Raw genomic sequence first — 7,610 nt, forward strand, 5'->3', positions numbered from 1 at the left:
CAGATATTACATCATTATAGCAAACCAATGAGCTAAGGAACTGTGTTATCTCATTCTCTTGATGAGAACAATAAGGCATATATCATTCAAGTTATTGCTTCATGCCCTTTGTGAAAAGCATGTGTAGCAACTAATTATCCTGGCTAAGGCTAACCTAGGAGTCATAAGTCAGGGCCTATACTCATATATCAATAGGATAGACACATTTGAGTTTGAGAAAAATGGAGAAATTTTACTCTATTTCCTAAGGATGCTAACTAATGGTATGAGTTCTTAAAATCTCAAAGTAATTTTGCTCTTTAATCCAAACTGTAAAATAGGTTTAGGGTTGTTAAACACTCCAGTCAGCTAGCAATCTTTTGCTGTAGGTTATAAACCAGAATGTTATGTTCAGTACTTAGGTCTGCCCTTTAACATTACTAATTTTTTAAAGAAAATGTGTTGCATGAATATGGTTATTGGGCATATTTTTAACAATTCTGAATCTGTCTGAATAATGTACACTTTGATTTTGTGGGAAAATTAGCTTTAGTTTGAGCTTCTCACAAATGTACAGTAAATGCCAATCTGTAAGCTTGGTAGAAATGCTTCAGTTTTGTTTATCTGTTTGCCACCAGAGTCGGTGGAAATTTGAAGCTATTTATGGCATGTATCACTCAGATGTTTCTCATTAAAAAATTAGAATCTATCGGAATAAAGGAAAACTGAAGTAGGAAACAGATTTGAAGCTGAGATTTCCTCTAAGATGAAGGTTGCATATAGCTAGCTTTTGGTTAGACAATGAGACCTCCTGATGGTTCTTTGTGCAAGGGCATTTTGCTCTTAAAATTTTGGAAATCCAGAGTCCTGAGTTCTATTTTTGTCTGTACCATGACTCTGGGCAAGTTACACTATCTGTGTTTGTTTCCTCAACCACAAAATGAAGAAAGGAATGATTGGATTACATCATCTTCAAGACCCTTTCCAACAACACGTGCATTGTTTTATCCTGTTCTAAACAGAAAATGGCACAGATAAGCTTTACCCCAGTTTGAAGGGGAGCCAACCAATCTAAAATGACAGTAATAAAAAATGGTTAATATTTATTGAGCACTCACTGTGGGCCAACTACTGTGCTGAGGGATTAGCATATATTCACTGATTTTCCTTGTACAACACTGGGTTATTGAAATTAACGATCAGGGTTCTTGGTCCTCTTAATCAATAGGAATTGATCAGAGGCCAGACTTGAAATTCAGGCAAGGTTTTATTGGAGTCCCTGCTGCAGCAGTGGGGAGCAAGAACAAGCCACAGGGTCCCTTGCTTGCTTGCTTACCAAGAGGCAGTTGAGCTGGTTCCTTACATGGGGTGAGGGTAGGGGTGTGTTCAGGGGTGCCTCAGGTAGTTTGCCCACCCCTTTGGTAGTAGTGTGTGCAAGGGGCATGTGCAATACCCAGCTTTTGCTCCCAACCTCCTGCTTTTGCTTCTGGCTCTTCAGAAGTGGCAGTTGGGCTCTTTTGGTCTCTTTGTATCTTGTTGTCCACAATTTGTCCCAACTGTGCACTGCATGCAGTTATTTTTAGTCCCTTACAATTTCTTTGTATTTTGTTGCTGGAGGAGACATTTGTCCAGGTACAAGCATTTGCAGCAAAATGTCCCAGTTTCAGGCCTGTCTCAAGACCTCCCACTTAAAAAGGAGGAGGCAGAGGCATAGAGACACAGGCAAACTTGAAGAAGGTCTTGCAGCTAGTAAAATGTAGAGCAGAAATCCCAATCCAGTGAGCAGGACTTAAGGACCCAGAGCCTGAGACAATAGTATGCCATCCTAGAGGGATTAGAATACTTCTGTGTAGAATTGTTTCTTCCCTGTGTTCTCATCCCCAGCTGGGATAACGGAAAAGATGGAGAAATACTTAATAGCTGGAAAATCTACTCTAAATCTCTTTGGGGACTACTTTATCACTTTGAATGATTTCCAGAACATTCTTCTTTCATGCTTAAGCAAGATGCTGATAGAGTGTTATGTTGGCAGAGGTTGTAAAGTGTCTGTCAGGCTGGCATTATAGTGCTACCTTGGGCTTTTTCAATGTCCAGCTCAAAGCAATATTTATATGAGAGACCACAGAGGCTGAATTGCAAAGCCTTTCTCATTTGGGCCTTGCTGGTGGCACTTGAGTGTGTCAATTTTAAGCAGCCATGGGCTCTGGTGAATAGTTGGGGAAACAGAAGACATGCTGCATACATGTGCTCCTCTCTGATGGAATTAAAATGATAATGACACAGTTCTCCAAAACATTTTGTGGGAGGCATGTCTATGCATTATAAGTGTTGTCTTAGCTGTAGACTATTTGTTACATAATTATATTCTTAAAATTAATTTATTTTTGGCCACACTGAGTCTTCCTTGCAGTGTGTGAGGGCTTTCTCTAGTTGTATTGTGTGGACTTATTGTGGTGCTTCTTTTATGCAGAGCTCATTGCCCAGGTTTTTAGAATCATGAGGATAGAATGGCCCTTGGATACATGGGAGAATATGATAGCTGTGTTGATAATTCTATGAGCTGGAAGGGAATTGAAACTCTAAGGTGCATGGGCTTCAATAGTTGCAGCACATAGGCCCAGTAGCTGTGGTTAGCGGGCTCCAGAGTGCAGGCTCAGCAGTTGTAGTGCACGGACTTAGTTGCCCTTTGCCATGTGTTATCTTCCTGGACAAGGGATCAAACCCATTCCCCCTGCACTGGCAGATGGATTCTTAACTACTGGACCACTAGGGAAGTCCAAGTTTTCTTTATTGTAGAGATTTCCTGGTATTTGTTCATTCATGTTTACAGTTTATGAACTGTTTTTGGAGTCACATGGATTAAAAATTGCTAGAGAAACTTATGGCCAATGTGTTAGTCAAAATCACACAGAAGTGAGAGTGAAGCATGGCCCCACCCAATTTTAATGTAGTTTTTCATTTCATTTGGAGGACCTCACATAATGTGTGAAGAGAAGTCTATCTCCACTGCACTAACAGGCCAGAGAATCTGATTTTCGGTGACATTTTCAAAAAATATTCTAGTTCAGATAGTGGTAAAAGTTTATTCTATTAAATTAGACCTTTCAAGTACCTGTGGTGGGCAGATCCAGCACTCTACTGTGTTTTAATCTCCTTTACTTTACCCCACTGGTGAAACAGGAATTCCCACCCTATGGTTATGGAGGTGACCAAACATATAGTACTCAACACGAGACAAATGAGACTGACAACAGTTCATTAATCCCATTACTCATTGCCCAGATTTTTAGACTCACAAGGATAGAATGGCCCTTGGATCCATGGAGAATGTGATAGCTGTGTTGATAATTTTATGAGCTGGAAGGGAATTGAAACTCACTACTCAGGGATAGCCAGGAACTGTGCCTGGTTGCTTTGATAAGGAAATTTGTTTGGCTATGAATCTGATCTGTGAGAGTGGAGTGGGATTGGAACTTGCAGTTAGGTCATTTGAGGTATTCCTGGTTTGACCAGATGTCAAGGCCCATAATCTTGGGTCTTAACTTTAGGCCTTACACCAGACACTGCTAAATTCAACCATTGCTTTTAGTGTCTAGATCTTCCTTCTGTGTTAATCCGTTTGGGATACTATTAAACACACACACACATATACTGGGTGACTTAAATAAATGGAAATTAATTTTTTCACAGTTCTGGAGTCTAAAAGTCCATGATCAAGGTGGCAATAAATTCAGTGTCTGCCGAGGACACGCTTCCATTCTTGTAGATGACTGATGTTCTGTTTCTTGGTGTGTGTACATAGGAGGAGAGAGAGAGAGAGAGAGGAAAGGAGAGGGAGAGAGAGGAAGGGAGAAGGGGAGAAGGGGAGAGAGGGAGGGAAAGAGAGTTTCCATTGTGTTTCTTCTTTTAAGGATACTGGTCCGATAAGATCAGGGCTGCACCCTTACAACCTCATTTAACCTTAATTACTTTCTTAGAGGTCCCATCTCTAAATACAGTCACATTGGGGCTTATAGCTTCAACACATGAATTTGGGGAGAATGCATTCAGTCCATAACACCCCCCCACCTCCCTCATATTTTTCAGTACTCCTCAGACTTTTCATAATCAGTTAATATCTATTCCTTTTCTGATAGATTGAATCTTGAAATGTTTCTAGTTCCTACCATGGTCTCCCCCACAAAATAGATGCTCTACAATTTGTTGAATCAAGAGAGGAATTTGGGTTTTGTTTAATATACTCAAAACATATCCAACTTTCTTCAAAATTAATTTCTGAATATCATTAGTTAAGGAAATAAGAGATTTGGTCAGCATATTATATTTTTCTTTTTGTCTTCACTGTTTGAAGGAGTACCGATCATGGTTTTAGTTTTGATTCCTAGATCTGCTGATACCTAATATTTGTCACATTTTTGGGCTTTATCTGTAATATGGAATCAATGATACCTATCCTATCTCTCTGTCTGTGATGATAAAATGAAAGCATGAATATGAAAGTTCTGTATAAGTTACAAATAACCATACAAAAGCAAGATAGGATCTAAGAACACATTGCACATACTACAACAGCATTACTTTGACTAGATTTTTAAAGAGCCTGAGTTGCTGTTAAAAATGTCAGTTCCATTCTCCTACATTGGATTTACTGAGTTATTGTATCTGATAGGGCCCAGAAATTTGAATTTTAGCAAAACTCCAGGTGATTTTAATGCATATTAAAATTTGCAAGCCAATGTACTCTGTTACAGTTAGTTGAAATGAATTAAATAAAAACATCCTCAAGTTCACAAGGAGATATTAGTTTTTAATCAAAAACAAGCAAATAGTGAAATTGAGTAACTTCCCCTAAACAGTGGCTTCCCTAGTGGCTCAGTTAGTAAAGAATCTGCAGGGAAGATCCCCTGGAGGAGTGACTGGCAACCCACTCCAGTATTCTTGCCTGGAGAATTCCATGGACAGAGGAGCTGGGCTGGCTACAGTCCATGGGATCTCAAAGAGTTGGACACGACTGTGAGACTAACTTTCAGCCTTTCAGCCCTTAAACAGCAGGAAGGGAATGGGTTTACCTGGTTTCTATTGAATATTTGCTCCAGATTCAGAACTGTGAATTTAGTGATTCCCAACCCTGATTGATTTCAGAAACACGTGGAAACTTTATATCAATTCCTGACCCCATTTCAGGAGAATTTGATTCAGTAAGTCAATGGCAGGATCAGGAAATCTGTTTCTCAAATGTGCATATGATGGTTAGATTGGGGGCAAGCCATTGAATTATAGTAAAACTGATTGTAAAGCCAATAAAATTCACAATTTCTTTACTTAACAAACTTCATATGTACCAATAGCAGTGTTGACTTATGTGATAATGACATTCATTAGTCCTGATACACACATAGTTTTAAAAAAGGTGACAAAACTTACTATAGGCCTTGCATCTTTTTGTTCAGTATTGGATTGTGTATCTACTTGGAATAGAGTCACTTTTTTTTGATTGTTTAAGATGTGCAATTGAAAGCTGGAAACTCTGACAGAGCCTAGCTATTCTGACAGAATGAGTTTTAACTTTCATAGTCTTATGATTTCTATTTACCGTCTTCTCTATGATCCCAAGGTTTGAAATGGAATCTGAACACAAAACCTATCACAAACCTATCTGAACACAAAACCTATAGTGAGTCTTAAACACTTCTTTCAGTTCATTTCATTTCAGTCACTCAGTTGTGTCTGACTCTTTGCAACCCCATGAACCACAGGCCTCCCTGTCCATCACCAACTCCCAGAGTCCACCCAAACCCATGCCCATTGAGTCGGTGATGCCATCCAACCATCTCATTCTCTGTCATCCCCTTCTCCTCCTGCCCTCAATCTTACCCAGCATCAGGGTCTTTTCAAATGAGTCAGCTCTTTGCATCAGGTGGCCAAAGGATTGGAGTTTCAGCTTCAACATCAGTCCTTCCAATGAACACCCAGGGCTGATCTCCTTTAGGATGGATTGGTTGGATCTCCTTGCAGTCCAAGGGACTCTGAAGAGTCTTCTCCAACACCACAGTTCAAAAGCATCAATTCTTTGGCACTCAGCTTTCTTTGTAGTCCAGCTTTCACATCCATACATGACCACTGGAAAAACCATAGCCTTGACTAGATGGACCTTTGTTGACAAAGTAATGTCTCTGCTTTTTAATATGCTGTCTAGGTTGGTCATAACTTTCCTTCCAAGGAGTAAGCGTCTTTTAATTTCATGGCTGCAGTCACCACCTGCAGTGATTTTGGAGCCCCCAAAAATAAAGTCAGCCACTGTTTCCACTGTTTTCCCATCTATTTGCCATGAAGTGATGGGACCAGATGCCATGATCTTAGTTTTCTGAATGTTGAGCTTTAAGCCAACTTTTTCACTCTTGTCTTTCACTTTCATCAAGAGGCTCTTTAGTTCTTCTTCACTTTCTGCCATAAGGGTGGTGTCATCTGCATATCTGAGGTTATTGATATTTCTCCTGGCAATCTTGATTCCAGCTTGTGTTTCTTCCAGCCCAGCGTTTCTCATGATGTACTCTGCGTATAAGTGAAATAAGCAGGGTGACAATATACAGCCTTGACGGACTCCTTTTCCTATTTGGAACCAGTTTTTTGTTCCATGTCGAGTTCTAACTGTTGCTTCCTGACCTGCATACAGGTTTCTCAAGAGACAGGTCAGATGGTCTGGTATTCCCATCTCTTTCAGAATTTTCCACAGTTTATTGTGATCCACACAGTCAAAGGCTTTGGCATAGTCAGTAAAGCAGAAATAGATGTTTTTCTGGAACTCTCTTGCTTTTTCGATGATCCATCAGATGTTGGCAATTTGGTCTCTGGTTCCTCTGCCCTTTCTAAATCCAGTTTGAACATCTGGAAGTTCACGGTTCACGTATTGCTTAAGACTGGCTTGGAGAATTTTGAGCATTACTTTACTAGCGTGTGAGATGAGTGCAATTGTGCGAGAGTTTGAGCATTCTTTGGCATTGCCTTTCTTAGGGACACACTTCTTTAAACTTCACTTACCCAAATGCTTGCATGCTAAGTTGCTTTAGTCATGTCCAACTCTTTGTGATCCTATGGGTAGCCCGCCAGGCTCCTCTGTCTGTGGGATTCCCCAAGCAGGAATACTGGAATGGGTTTCCGTTTTCTCCTCCAGAGGATCTTCTCAACTCAGGGATAGAACCTGAATCTCTTATATCTCCTGCATTGGCTGATGGGTTATTTACCACTAGTGCCACCTAATTTTATGTTTATACTCATAAATAATATAAAAGATATTAAATTATTTGTCCATGGCGTACCCAAGGAATACAATAATTAACCTTGTGGATTAGGGATACGACTTACTTACCTCAACACTGGTACGTGTGCATGGGGAGACATTTTGAAGTTGATTGAAGCAACCCAAATATTAGTTGAAAAATCAGCCTGGTGAAATAGTCTTTTAAAATAGTGTTGCGAATTGTTATATGACTTATGATTGTATCTTCAGAGGCTTTCAGATATTCTCTTGATTCTTAGTGAAGTGAAAGTTGCTCAGTTGTGTCTGACTCTGTGACCCCATGGTCTATACAGTCCATGGAATTCTCCAGGACAGAATATTGAAGTGGGTAGCT

The sequence above is a fragment of the Giraffa tippelskirchi genome, chromosome 4, assembly GCF_054371585.1.
Source record: "Giraffa tippelskirchi isolate mGirTip1 chromosome 4, T2T-mGirTip1v1.2.pri, whole genome shotgun sequence".
In the NCBI taxonomy this organism is placed as follows: domain Eukaryota; kingdom Metazoa; phylum Chordata; class Mammalia; order Artiodactyla; family Giraffidae; genus Giraffa; species Giraffa tippelskirchi.